Below are 15,156 nucleotides of genomic sequence, written 5' to 3'. Positions count from 1 at the left end.
TTTGGGGGTCAAACAACTGAAGCAAAACCTTTTATAGATATTGAAAAACTTGTTCGGAAAGTTTACCTCAGAGGTTCTCAGTCCCAGTCCTGTAGGCCCCACATGCACGTTTTCACCATCACATTTTACATAGCTTGTCATCAAGTTGATCAGTGGTCTGAGAAAGATGCCAAAAAAAGGGAAACCACAAAAACTGCATAAGGCCGGAGGTTAAAGACAGGCTTAAGACATGTATATTTTCATTTTAATTGAAGTACAACTGCATTTTAGAAAACTGATGTGCTGGACCATAAACAAAATCCACAATGCTCTAAAATCTCTACGTAGGATCACAGACCTAATGAGCTTATATTTCTCATCTCATATGTCACCTTCATATTTATTTTGCAGTTCCTGATCAGTAACAAACAGAAAAAAATGTCAATGACACTGTTAACCCCATGAATTAAGTAGTAATGATTGATACATAGAACTGTGATAAAACACAATAATGTAAGTTTAATGTGTGGCATACCCAAGAATGCTTGATATCCCACGATATTATATGTAAATATGTTTGTTTACATCATATAATTTACTAAGAAAAACTGATTAGCGTAAATCTAGTATTATATTTACTGTTATGTAATGTTAATTTCTATGAAAATACCTTGTTTTGGGTAGTTATTTGTGGCTAGGTAATGGCCACTAAAATATACCACATAATTGTCTTAATTAATTATTAATTTTCACCCACATTATTATTTTATTACATTTTCAAAATAAACTTATTCTCACCTCTTTTATGGGGTGTGTGGGTGGAGAGAAAAGACATAACAACATAATGGTGTATTTTAAGACATTCTTTAAATTTTAATTCTGTTTAATTAGATTTATTTTATATGATGCACCCATACTATGTCAATATATGCAAAAAGACAACACTCAGTGATACTGTATAAAATAGCTGTAATTGTAATATATAAAGTGAAAATTCAAATAATAATTTATAACTGAAATGCAATTGATGAGTTTTTCTGAGTTTTTGTGTAATTTGTACATGAAGAACAATGGGTTATGTTTGTTTGAATCAGTTATCGTTTCTTCTTTTGACAAGCTCCCCACATTTAAATTGTATATGAAGCTGATTGAATATTGAGAGAGCAAAGAAGAAAGTGAAAGAAATAGACAGAGAGCAAGAAACCCTAGACAAAGAGAGACAGATAGAGAGACCTGTGCTCTGTGATGATGTCTCTTGTGCCTACGATGAGTCTTGACTGATTGACAGGTCGGCTTTATCTGTGCAATCTCGTCCTGTGCACGTTCTCATTCGTCTTTCGGTAGCCTCCCGTGCCACTGTCTGACGAGCAAATTAACCCCAGCAGCAGACTGGAGAAAGGGCCCGAGTCAGCTAATCAGTGCCTGATTACAGTGGCAACGCTCGGGGAGATGCTCAGGCAAAGGGGGCTGTGGGTGATTGGGCTTTCACAGCTCTGCTTTGTGTGTGTGTGTGTGTGTGTGTGTGTGTGTGTGTGTGTGTGTGCGCGTGTGTGTGTGCGCGTGTGTGTGCGTGCATTTTTTTCCCCATGTCAATCAGCCGACAGCTCAAGTGACAGCCGAGGAATACCAGCACAACACACTCCTAATCAACATGGCTATGATGTTGGCATGAGTGGCAAATGAACAGTCTCAAAGTGCATGAGAACATGCACATGTGTGCACACATGTGCACACATATCAAATTACATCCAGTCTCCCTCTGGTTGCTATACACCATAATGCATAGCACTGGCTGTATTTTTTTTAATTGTGAGAAGTAGCACTAATTGAAGCCTACACTAATTTGGACAAATGATGGTTTTCCACTGAGAAGGCTTTTAGTGCAGGTTTCTTATGAGACCTGATCCTTACAGACTGCATGTCAACCATAGAGCAATGAACATGTAGTGTGAAGAGCATACATATAATAAATTTAACCTGTTATTATCGAATTGCACTATTTTAATCATACAAAGTCATGCACATTCACATTGTTCTATAACATATCAGATGAGGTTTTGTGACACATTTCCCTTATTTTCTGATAGTGGTAAAATTTTGTCATTGTGTTTTTATAGCACTGAATTCCTTAAGTGTATTTAATCAGCAAATGTTATTAGAATATTATTATAACATAACTATTTAAAACTGCTTTGAACTGGACTCCATTATCCAAAACTTAGAACCACATAAACATTACTAAAGTGCTTTGTACAAAACACAACTACCATTTCTTAGATTTGCTCTCTAAAAATCTAACCGTTTTCATTTTTGTCAAAATGGTGCAGAGTTATGGAGCAGAAACAATGTTGGAGCCTATTTATTGTTCCTTAAAATTCTTGTTCAGCTAAAATATAAATTGCATTCACTTAGTGTGGATTATATGACATATCGCACTTCTTCAAAACTGAAAATGCAAATCATCAAGGCATTATACTCACAAAAATGCTGCCTGAAATACATCTAATTTTTATATAAACCCCCAGGTAAGCATGCAAATGCAATATATATGTTTCTGTTTCTGCAAATTCTTGTGAATCTATATTCCTCAGATACCATGGTGTGCTAAATAAGTGAGTTAACAAGTGTTACACTATACAGTTGTAAACTTATCAAAGGTTTATGGGTTTAAGAGGTTTTTTATAAGTTGTTCAGATAACAGCAACCTGCACATGCAGGCATCAAACACATAGCCACCATTTTATGCAGTATGGAGTCTACAACTCGTTTATTTCTAAGTCCAAATGGGGACTGTAGTAACCCATTATAGACATGTTCACTAGGAACCTTTATATCCCAAAGGCTTCTTCGGAAGCGATTAGGCCTGTTCTCATTACTTTTCCATTCCAGTTAAACTGTCCAGACTTATTAACGTGCTACTATACGTGAGACATCGTACACAATTAACACCACGGAGATGAAGTGTAATTGCAATTCCTGTGGTGGTCAAAATAATACTATATTGGGGGCACGAAGACCGTAAATTGATATGTTCCCAAGAATTGCATTTTTAATATGGCCACATATGCTATAGAAACAGCGAAGTGAAATTTGCAATGTAATTTTCCTAGGACTTTTCTATATCATTAGATTTGGCATGTTGGAGATGTGCCTGCCAGGTCAAATCCAGCACAAAGTGTTTATAAGTCGGCAATAGAGAAGTGTACATGGTTTTAGAAGGGTAAAGGGCTTTTTGTGCCTGAGAATTTTGACACTTTCCTAACATGCTGCTTATGAGATGGACCTTACATTTATCTGATGCTTTTGTCCAAAGCAACTTACAATTATGACTGAGTAGAACTTTGGCAATTAAGGGTTAAGGGCCTTGCTCAGATTTTCTTCTTAATCTCCTTCTGTAAATGGAAGTAAATCAGTAGTTTTAAAATATCGGTTCATAAATTATGATAATTTTACTTTACATGAATCTTATTTGTGCTGTCATTCCATAGGCAGACACATGGTTTTCTTGTGACTTGATGGGGGATGGGGGGGGGGGGGGTCGTCACCACTAGAGGGCAATGCTGCGCCAGGCATCAGTGACAGCAACAGCAGGGATGTAAAAAGGTTTTTTCACTGCCTTATGGGCTATTAAACTGTTTCTTTTATTAATACCCCATTCTTTATTTTCGTTGTTTGAATTTTCTACTGAGATACTGTGATACTTACAGCACAAACAGTGATCTCTGTCAAAGATCACTTCTTTAAAGTGTAAATAAGTAGAAGTGCCGTGAATATCTGTTTATGAAATAGGTCGCATAAACCTTTTATTAATCAAAGCTAATTTATCTGCTGAAAGAGTATCACAATATCTGACTTTAGCCAATTAATCTCTTTGAACCAAATATCACCATTAGGCCCAATAATGGCATGATTGCACTGGTTTTTTTTTTGTTGTTGTTGTTGTTTTTGTTTGTTTGTTTTTTGTTTGTTTGTTTATACGTGTTAGTTTTTTGTTTGCTGTTCTGAGTTTTTTTCTGTTTGTTTGTTGTCTTAAATGCATATGTCTCTCTCCCTCTCTCTCTCGGTGTGTGTGTGTGTGTGTGTGTGTGTGTGCGTGTGTGTGCGTGTGTGTGCGTGTGTGTGTGTGTGTGTGTGTGTGTGTGTGTGTGTGTGTGTGTATGTGCGCGCGTGTGTGGTTTTGTTTAGAGCGTGTGCCACTTTGACAGTTCCCCGGCCGGATACCTACTCGCCTCGCTCACTCTCTGGTGTCGAATAACTCCACCAGATTACCATGTGATTACCATATTATTACCATCTCATTACCAGACCGTGGCTGGTGATGATGTCTGTTGATTCAGTATTGGATAAACTCTTTCTACTCCCTCTTTTTTCATTCTGTCTCTCTTTTCCACATTCCAAAATGAATTATTCAGATTATCAACACATCATGTGTTGCATAAATGACAATGGATATATTCTGAAAAGAACTGACAAATTACACAAGACTTGTGCAAACAGCAAGATTAACATCATTACATTATATTAACAATGCCCATGCATGCATGTAAGGTATATAACCTCAGGTCCACATACTAATATAACCATCTGTATTACTATGCATTAGCATTTTTGTCTGACAACACATTTGTTCCTTTGGTTAGACAATAACAACATTCCATGTTGGAAACAAAGAACAATAGAAAAGTATGTATAAAGTATGTTGCCAAGTATGTCACATACAGGGCAAACATGCAAAGCTTTCAAGATAGAATATATGGGTTCTTCAGCCTGTAGGAAAGCCTATTTTGGCCGATAGGAAGTTACATAGAAGCTCTACAAAAATATAGATTGCATAGATGTTCTGTAATCAGCTAATGAATGCATCAGTCTGACACTCACAGGTTGGAACTACCTTTTGTTCATAACATGGGCTTTGATCAGCCAAAAGCAGAAAGCATGGCTGCACCATGAAAGGATGAAACTGTTAGAGCTGGAAACTTAATAGTTAAGGAAGTAAGGCACTTTATCTCATCATAGCCACACCTCTGAACACAGAATCCAGAGTTCATTAAATATTATTGCTGTGAAATGTTGTTGTGCTCACGTCACTGTTCAGATTGCAAAGATTCCTAACCACTTAGAGGCTAATAGATTTTTCCACTTTGGTTCAATCCAGAACATGTACTTTTAGGAACTTCTTGTAAGAATACAGTGCACTGCAGCTGTTCCTTCTGCCTTCTCTCTCTCTCTCTCTCTCTCTCTCTCTCTCTATCTCTCTCTCTCTCTCCTTTCACTTTTTCTATCTCCCTCTTTCTCTCTCTCTCTCTCTCTCTCTCTCTCTCTCTCCCTCTTTCTCTCTCTCTTTCTCTCTCTTTCTCTCTCTTTCTCTCTCTCTCCATTTCAATACTGAAGAGAGTTTTATTTAAGCATGAGCTCCAGAGTGGCCGTGAACTGCAATTTTCCTCAAAGTGCTCCAATCCATCACAGGGACAGCAGCAAGTCCCGCCTGCTATGCATCATCTCAGAGCACAAGGGGACACAGAGAGAGAGCGAGAGAGAGAGAGAGAGAGAGAGAGAGAGAGAGAGAGAGAGAGAGAGAGAGAGAGAGAGAGAGAACACTGTAGATGTAGAGGACTCTATGCCATTTGGGAGTATCAGAGCAGTAAATTGCACAACATCATAATGTTATTGTGGGTTTTAATTTGAATTACATTTTAATTTATGAATTACATTTTTCCAATTAGAATGTCTCCTCCATCCTGGAGATATATACTACAGTACAGTTAGAATTCTTAAATGTAAATATTGATAAAGAAGCCTCAGCTACAGACAGACTCCGTGTCAGTCTTGAATACGACTGAAGTAAGACAAGATCCCCTTCATAGTTCCATGTGAGGGAGGAAATGAACCGGTTCTGCTGGAGATCAGTAGGTTAGAACACATGCCGCACTTAGCTAGTCTGTTTGATCAACAGAAGCTTTTGCGACTAGATTGAAGACGTAGAGTAGGAGACGTAAGAGAACGAGTCACAGCGATGCAGATGTTTTAATTGCGTGCGTCTCGGTATGAAACATGATTAGTGTTCCCGCTCATTAACGAGCTGATGAGCCCCTCGTTTTGACGCCGTGGTAATGTGCTAACACGTTAACGCCTTGCATATTGGGCCGGACGCTCGCTTTGCAACAGAATCTAATCAACGCTGACAGCAGTGCACGCACTTAATTGCTTCACAGCAATTAGTTGATCATTTGCCCGAGTGTGCATTTGTTGGTGGAGGCTATATTTGGGTGGCTGTTTACTATTCATGTTTGTGCGGTGAATAACTTCGTATACGTGTCATTCGTGTCCAGGTGCATGTATGTTTATTGCCTACCTGTATTATTACGCTCGAGGGCGTTCATACGCACGAACTTGTGCTCTTTCTTTAGTATGGAAGCAGTAACGAACGAATTAAAGAAGGAAAGTCATAGGGATGTCCTTAAGTTTGTATAAAGTGAACGTGCTGGGTGTAAGACGTTGCTGAGATGAAGGCTATGTTCGAAATAGCCTATACACTGCATACTGGTCCCTACCGGGAAGACCCAAGTTAGCAATCGAAAAAAAAGCCCTGCAACTACACCAAACATATTCATCAAAATGACAACACATGCGGTACATTTTAGAAATATAGCTATCTATACAGATTCAGAAAACACTTGCGCTACATTGCGCTACATTTCTGTGCAAATTCAGTAAACACGTGCAACTTCAGAAACGGTGCAAATCCAGTCACAAGAGAAGTGTTTCCAGGGGACACGGAAATGAGCTAGACAACCGAACAGCTAGTGAAAAGTAATTTATATTTGCGATTACCGCGGTTTTGTCATTGGCATATATGTGCAGAATGAACCATTCGTACTTCGCATTCTTGCGTATTTTGCTGCTGGGTTGTAAAGAACGCGGCCTTAAAGAACGCAGATAATGCAAAATCCCACTAAACACAAATGTAAACCTGACCCTGCCGGAAAAGAACCAGCAAGATGGCTGCATTCAGTGTTACTATTTTATAATCCAGTTCAACCCAATGAGACACTCTATTACAACTCACTTTCTGTCTATATGTCTAAAAAGCATCGTTTTTCTGAAATGTAGAGCACGTGTTTTAATTTTGATTAATTTGCTTTTTGTAATTTCAGCGCTTATTTAATTTTTAGCGCGATGCGTCTTACGGCCACTGTAGAGATACCCCCATAGCAGTATGCAGCGCAGTATCTAATATGTAACATACGCAAACCCTTATGTAGGGTCACACGAACGTATGAAGTTAGATTTGGGGTCCAGTCTTCGCAAGTACTATGTAGCAGGCAATTTTGAACACAGATGAAGAAGATGATGGAGTAGAATGAAGATAGGAAGAGGGAATGAAGAGGTAGGGATTGATAGAGGTTAATGGCCAAAGAGGAAGAGAGGGAACAGGGCCAAAGGAAAAGGCAACTGAAGAAAGGAGAGATGAAAAAAGAAGACCAGAAGGGGCGAGATGCTCTGAGATAGAGAGGACGAAAGAATGAGTGCCCCACTAAATCAGCTAGATGTCAGTAAAATATCTCCCTCATCTCTGATCTCCTGGTAAGATGCACATGAGCTTGGTGGAAGCTGCCCTTTTGTGGTGATCAAATAGAGGCTAATGGCAAGCCTCGTCCAGGTTGTAGCATAAAGGGATGATCTCCACTCTGCTGTTTAGGTACAGGTCGGTTGTACAGAACACTTTTAAAAGATCTGTGACTCTTGCAAGTGTATTTCAGACCATTTTCCTAATTCCTCATTTCACTTTCTGTTTCTTATGTAACTTTTTTTTAAATTTACATATTTCTATCTTATTATTATTTTATCTTATTAAAGCATTTTATAGTTGCATAATTACAATCTGCATTTATATGAAGCCATGCAAAACATATCAGGCATCATCTATGCTGTTTATCACTGCTCAGTGTCTGACCAGAGAATCATTACTGGTGGTAGTGTGGTGCACTGTCACAAACAGAGTGTTACTGGAACTGTTAAACATACATGTAGTAAGTTGGCTTAAGAGATGAGAATTATATTTTAATAAAAAGGTTGGTGAATAGGAACCCTTTTAAATTACCTAGATTTAAATGACCTAGATTTCTGCATTAATTATATGTGCATTAGATTATATGTGATACTAATAAACAAAAAATATTTAACAAACAACACAGAACATTTTACGGCATTGTGACGTTTAACGGGTTAAGGAGGATGCGGGGACGCGGCACGTTAAACAGAATATACGTTTTAATCATAAGCACAACTCAACACACACAAGCACACTACATGGGTCAAACACCGACAACGACACGAGACTTAGATACCCTCATGACAATTACGCACAACAAGGATCAGGTGCACAACACAAGAGGGCGTGGCTATACGGACACACGCAGACACGCACGCACACGCACATGCACGCACACGCACACATTTGAGGGGGGAGGGGCCGTACCGTGACAGGTATTATCATTACTGAGCAAATAGTAGGGAATGTTCTGGTGAGGTGTGTATTTATGGAAAAGATGTTAAGTGAAATTGATTTCCATTACTTAGAAAATCTCCAGTACAAAATTAAAAATACACTAAATATCTTGACTGATTAATTTGTTTTTGGCAAAAACTTCAGTCAAACACTTTCTGTAGGCACTGATCAGTTTTGCATGGCCTTTAAGAGTTAATCTGAAATATTCCTCTATAGCAAACTTTCAGTTTATATATAATTTTTGCTGGACTGACTAGCAGTCTGGCCTAGAGGAAATGTTTTCACAGATAGTTAAAAACCTGCAGGAGAAAGGAATCTAACTAGCCACATTTCAAATTGGCTAACATTGGCTAGCAAGCAGTAAGCAATATCAGGGATATCTGGTGATATTCATGAATCTGCTGCATCAGTCACCTCCGGGACATTTTGGAACAGAGACAAAAGGTAGATTAGCTAAACATTTACCTAACACTTTCATCCAAAGCAATTTACAATTATGACTGAGTACAACTTGAGGGTTAAGGGCCTTGCTCAGAGGCCCAACAGTAGCAACTTGGCAGTGGTTAGGCTTGAACCATCAACCTTCCAATTACAAGTCAAGTACCTCAACCACTGAGCTGAACAGGAAATGTTTGATGTGCGTGTTTGTCCTTGCTCAGAATATCTACCTAGCTAGATAAATTAGTGAAATACAGAAAGTTCTTAGCACCAAGGACAGCAATAAATACATTGCCTGTGAGCAGGGATCGTTGTTCTGTTATTATTCACATAATTAGGTAAGTAGTGATACAGGTGGAATACATCCAACATTATCTACTGGTTTTGTTGCTTGTTGCAGTTAGTTTATGATAACATTCTAACTTGCTGGCTTGTAATGTAGAATGATCATGATGCCATTAATAGAGATGGATATTACTGTAATTATTCATCTAACATGTTTCACATTAGAGCTAATATTTTTTGGCACACTACAGATTAGCCTTCAAGATCTGCGAAACAAGGCTAATTTCATCAGCACTAAGACATAGAAGACCACTCAGATTCTGTTTTCTGCTGAGATTTCCATGCATTTCCAATGTCATTCTGTTGATACTGCAGATGCTATGCAGTAATTGGAGGTGCAGTAAAACTACACTTGTTTAGTTGCCTGGTTTCTTCTTAGGTTTAATCCTATTAGATGAAAGAGTCCTGAAGTTTTATACCAATGAGTTTATGAGTTTGAGTTTATAGTCAGTTCTGGGAAATTTTCCTAAACAGCCTTCTTCAGATCACACCACGGCATTTCAGTGGGTTTGAGGTCAGAACATGGCCATTCTAAACTACAGCACCTCTCCTGTCTAAGACGTTCTGAATATGATGCTCAAAATATGTGTTTTACATTATTAATGGCTGCATAACCAAACCTCTTAAATTTTAGAGGCTATGATATTCTGCTGCAAAATTTTTACATATTTGTATATCTTTTACTAGTTTAAATAAAGTTACTGGTGGTGGAAAAAAAGCGTGTAAACACCAGGGAAAATCACCTTTATTGTAAAGGTAATTAGAGTCAGCGATGCAAGTGTGGGTTTCACCTGCCCTGCTACATGAAGAGTGCTAATTTTTGCTTACCTTCATAATTATCTTGTAATATGTGTGCAATATCATGCAACATGGCCCGATCGGAGAACATTTTAGACATCTTAACATATGTCCAAAATAATTTACTCATTCAGTAATCTCCACATAGTCAGTTCTATATAAAACACTACATAGGATACCCATAACGTACACAGCAGACAGAATTCAGACAAAACTAGCTTGTGCCGAAAATATATCACTGTGATCTTTCAAGAACAATCCGGAACATCAACAATAAGTATATGAGCAACATTGTTACTGTTACATTTTGGCTCAACTGAAATAGCAGTGCTAAACCTGTCAACATATCTGTTATACTGGCAATCCTGATAAATACAACACTAACATGTGTCGTACTCCCTGTGCTGTACATCTGTGGTACTTTTTCCCCTTAAGCAGTGTATATTGGTTGTTTACTACATTTATGATTCTCTATGGGTAACAATATAGTGGACTATATCGGGAATCTGCATCCCTAACACTATAAAATGGTTGACACTCTAAATAGAACAATAAACAGTAAGTAGAGTGCGAATTCAGACAGAGCTTTAGAATAAAGGTTCTTGAAGCTATTAAGACTGCCATGGAATATTAAAGGGTTATAAAGATTTCGGACCTCATCTGTCCAGATATATAGTTGCAAATGTAAGGTTTCACCACTGTTGCTACTTTTCCTAGAGGTGGGTATTCTTCAAAGATCACAAAAATCAATTATCAAACAAGTTACAAAGATCCACAAAGTAACAGCTAAGGTTCTGCAGGTGTCCTTTAATAACATAACATTTGATCACGAGTCTATCGTAAGAACACTCCACAAGAGTAGTATTCACTGGCAGATTAAAACAGAAGAAAGTGCTTTCCAGAAGAAAATAAACTATTGCAGGGCATGTCAAGCTTGCCAGACGCCTCTTCAATGTTCCACATCACTGCTTGGTCAAAGCAGTGTTCTGTGGACAGCTGATACAAAAGTAAATGTTTGGGGTAAGCATACACAGCATTACTCTTGCAGACATTGCATATGAAATACAGCAAACTACCAAACATCAAAAAAGTATGATACAGGGGATATAACAATGTAGGGTTCCTGTGCAAGCTCAGGGTCTGGATGGCAAGCATTGTTGAGAGAACAATGAAATTTCAAGCTGCATAAGGAAATACCGCTGATCTATAATAAAGAACTGATACAATTATAATGTACAAGTAAAAGGCACAGGAATAGGCAGAGCAGGCATGTTGATATGCCCTCTTCCACTGTGTTGATAGGTGCACAGCCTCTCACTGAAAGTCTTTTCAAAGTTTTTTTTTCTTTTTTTTCCGAAGCGTATGGAAAAAGGATCCACGGGTGGTAATCTAATTGGGGTACTTTATGAATTTATTCCTAGTCTATAATTGAGGTGCTTGTTAACATTTTGCTGTTTTATAGACTACAAAATTGCTACCCATTCCAGAATGAGCTGCTATCTATGCATGCTGTGTTTACAATGGTTCAAGTCAGAAGTGTTGTCCTGGCTGGCTACGGATTGATTAAATGTAGGCTACTTTTATGCCTTCTGCTTTGATGTGTGATGTGTAATGTATTTATTATAGGCCTATTCAGTACATACAAAATAGCGTACTTCATTTGTAAATAATCATGCATTTGATTATGCATGCAGTCAGATAGCTAAATAACATCAAAAGGTTAAAGCCAGCTAACTACCTAACTACCAAAAATCAAGCTAAAAGTTTGGCCAACCTTAGTTAAACATTGCATACCAGTATTAAAACCTTGCAGCTTCAAACAAGACATGCAAGTGAAATGTAACACTGAGCGGTGTCATGGGTGGCCGGCCTCCCAGCAGGAGGACCACGCCCACTCGCTGGGAGGACCACAGTGAACACCTGCCCTCCTCCCAGTCACCAGCCTAATGACCATGTGCACCTGTCTGTTGTTTCTCCCTTCCACCGTTTCAACCCGCAGGTCAGCAGGGACGGAGCTGCGCATTAGCGGATGACCTGTTGGGGACCCGACACGGAGAACCGCGACAAGCACTTACCTTTTGTTTCATTTTTGTTGCTATACACTAGTGCCTTTAGTTATGGAAAATAAAGAGCACCTTCTAGCAACCACACCTCTTGCTCCCTCTGCGCTGCGAGCGTCACAAGCAGCAGCTATAGAAGACATGGTATTGGATTTATTGCTGAAAAGAAAATTAATAATACCATTTACTGAATAGTCCCATCATTGATCCTGTTTGTTTAAGCTATTTGTTTAAAAACATATGACACTATTTTGTGTGTGTTAGCTAATAAAACCTAAATGATGATAATATTAAATTGTAGGAATTATAAAGTAATAGAGGTAACTTAAATCTCTCACATTTTCCATTTTTCCTATGTGTTTTCACGTGTTTTTATTGTTTCTTTTAAACACACACACATAGGAGCATTTATTATTGACAAGCTTGGAGATTAATATGCCTTTATTGCACTACTGTTTTACTCACTAAAGGTTTAGGCAATACTGTGGTATAGTGTGTGGGTACATGGTATGAGATTATTGTGTTTTTTTTACTGTAACTCTCTTGTTCCTTTAGATATCACATCATATACGTCAGATTTTTCATTTTCTGTGTGTCACACAAAAAAAATGTAATACAAAGGAACACACAATAAGTAGTTTCAATTTAGCCTTCTGTCTCTCTAGCTGTTTGTGTGTGTGTGTGTGTGTGTGTGTGTGTGTGAGTGCGTGCGTGCGTGCGCAATAGCTGCTGTGGATTGATATGGGTTGAGCACATACTCTGAAGTGAACAGATATGAAAAATGACATTTCAAGCCATCAATGTCTTCTCTCGCTCTTGCTCTCTCTCTCTCTCTCTCTCTCTCTCTCGCTCGCTCTCTCACATATACACACACAGCCTCTGATAGTACTCTGCTCAGCACACATGTCAATCACTGTGGTGTCGAATCTGTTTCATTGGGACAGATGTGGTTTAGCACAGGCAGGAGGAATAGGACAGAAGTAACAACAAACAAGCAGGAGGAGACATGGTGAGAAATCAAGCCAAGTTAACCTGACCCTCTCACCCTCTCTCACTCTCTTCCTCTCTCATCCTCTTTCACTCCCTCTTTCTCTCTCTCTCTCTCTCTCTCTCTCTCTCTCTCTCTCTCTCTCGCTCTCCTTCTCTCTCTCACTCTCTGTTTCTCTCTCTTTCTCCCTCTCCCTCATGTCAGTGGTTTGACTGACAAGCTGCCAGAGATCAGTGTCTGGCTGAGGCAAGCAGGAGGGCTGAGGGTGACAGACCTGGAAGAACAGCAAGAGGGTTTATCAGTGGCGCTTAAAGCGGGTGGAGGGGTGTGGAGAGGAGGGGAAGGGGGGGTGGGGTGAAAAGGGAGAAGAACAGAGCAAGGGAGCCCAGGGAGGCAAAAATGACGAGGGGAGGAGGTGAGTGAAGGAGAGGAGGTTAGGCAGTGAAACAGAGCAGCTGCAGCAAACCTTAGAGAGGGGGTGGGGTGGATGGGGGTAGTGGAAATGGGTGGGGTGGTGGGGGGGTTTCTTGCACTGCCGGCATGGGATGTGACTGGATTCTCAATAAGCCCTGAGCCTGGAGCTAAAAACCAGCTTCTGCTTCAGTGATGAATACTGCAAACACACCCACCCCCCCACCCACCAACCAACACACACACACACACACACACAGAGGGCAAAAAACTCACCCATTTACTATATTTAGTGGTCCTGTTGCACTTATTAGATCTTTGTGTGTGTGTGTGTGTGTGTGTGTGTGTGTGTGTGTGGGTGTGTGGGTGTGTGTGTGTGTGCATGTGTTCATGCGCAATTTGAAGCAATCACTTCATGCCGTGTATATCTGGTTTACTGCCTTGCATGATTGCCAGTTTGCAGCACAGAGTCATTATGAAATATTTGCCTTGTATTCTACTTCTCATTGACAAATCTAGATGAGGAGCTGCATGTCATACTCCTTTGGAGGCTGCGTTTCCATTCCTCCCTCACAATTACGGCTCATATGTTTTATGACCAGCTAAAGGACACGGTGCCTTAAGGGTAAGTTTACAGCCAGTGCCGCAAATGCTGCCTGATTTGCCACTATTTTACAGATGCCGGCCTTGGCAGTTGGCCAGCCAATAAACAAGTGGCGTTTGTGTCATCGGGCCAGCACCGGGAGCGAGCTTCTTCTAACCTCATTTACCACTGGCCTTGCTTAGCCTCAGAGCAGCAAAATCAATTTTCTTTTAGCAGTCCACTGGCCTGAACTCAGGTTTCTTGTTGACAGAAAGATAATAAGGTCATGAGCAAAATATACAGATGTTCTTGCAGTAAATAATTTATTATATCAGTTTATAACTATTTATCAGTTTATTACTATATCAACTCATATCTATTAACTCAAACCATTTCACTGTGAGTTATACCGTGTATGACTATGTACGTGACAAATAAACCAAACTTGAAACTTGTTATATCAATGATGTTTTTTTTCTCCCAAACTTCCTAGAAAAGTCAAACTGGACTTGACTTTGAGCGGTGACACGGTGGCTACTGCATTGATACAGTTGGATTCAAAATGCCTGCTGCACTATGCTGAGCTGTTTGGTCACATCAGCTTCATTATCCACTCCAACACCTGCAACAAAACTCTGTGCTGGCAAACTATCAGCATCAGCTACTCCCAACCTCCCTCCTCTCTGTCTCCATCTCTCTTCTTTCTCTCGTCCTCTCTCTGCTATCTTCTTTGCTTTAATACACCCCTCTCTTTTACCTTCTCTCTTTCTCTCTCTCCCTTGCTCTCTTTCTTCATCTCTATGCTGCTCTCTCCATCAATCGCTCGTCTGTCGTGGTGTGAAAGCAGCCAATCCATCACGGGTTGGGGTTCAGGGGCAACGTGACTCTGAGCATTCCAGCGCTCCCCTCATCACCCTCTCTTTCCCCCCAATCCCCACCCCCCTTTCTGACATCCATCTCCTCCCCCACCCACCTGCCTGCATCCTAAGGCTCTGCACTGCCTAGCAAGGCAGGGGGAAACATGCACGGCACCGATCATTTACTG

This window comes from Electrophorus electricus, chromosome 4, assembly GCF_041902795.1.
Source record: "Electrophorus electricus isolate QZ-2024a chromosome 4, ASM4190279v1, whole genome shotgun sequence".
NCBI lineage: Eukaryota > Metazoa > Chordata > Actinopteri > Gymnotiformes > Gymnotidae > Electrophorus > Electrophorus electricus.
The sequence above is the reverse complement of the archived record's forward strand: the minus strand, read 5'-3'. Positions refer to the sequence as shown.